The sequence below is a fragment of the Tyto alba genome, unplaced genomic scaffold (genome assembly GCF_018691265.1).
Source record: "Tyto alba isolate M040663 unplaced genomic scaffold, T.alba_DEE_v4.0 Super-Scaffold_1, whole genome shotgun sequence".
NCBI classification, from domain to species: Eukaryota; Metazoa; Chordata; class Aves; order Strigiformes; family Tytonidae; genus Tyto; species Tyto alba.
The window spans coordinates 17,991,314-17,991,603 of NW_024881261.1; positions in this window are offsets into that span (position 1 = coordinate 17,991,314).

Consider the following 290-nt stretch of genomic DNA (forward strand, 5'->3'; position numbering starts at 1 on the left):
GTCCCTGCGAAAGGGCACAGGCCGAGGCCCCGAGCCTGCTCCAGTCGCGCCTGGCCGCTTCCAGCAGTGCCTCCGAGCGAAGCCGCCCCCTCCTCCCCGGGCCTTTATCGGGGCGGCTACGGCAGCTCCGCGGGCCCAAAGCCTTCCCGCGCCTGGCCGCGGAGCGCGGGGCTCGGCGTGCCGCGTGAGCGCCGCGCCCTGATTGGCGCCTGGCGGGCGGGCCGTGCTGTAAGGCGGCAGGCGATTGGCGGGCGGGCGGCCCCCGTGCGGGCGCTGCCTGGCTTTGTACA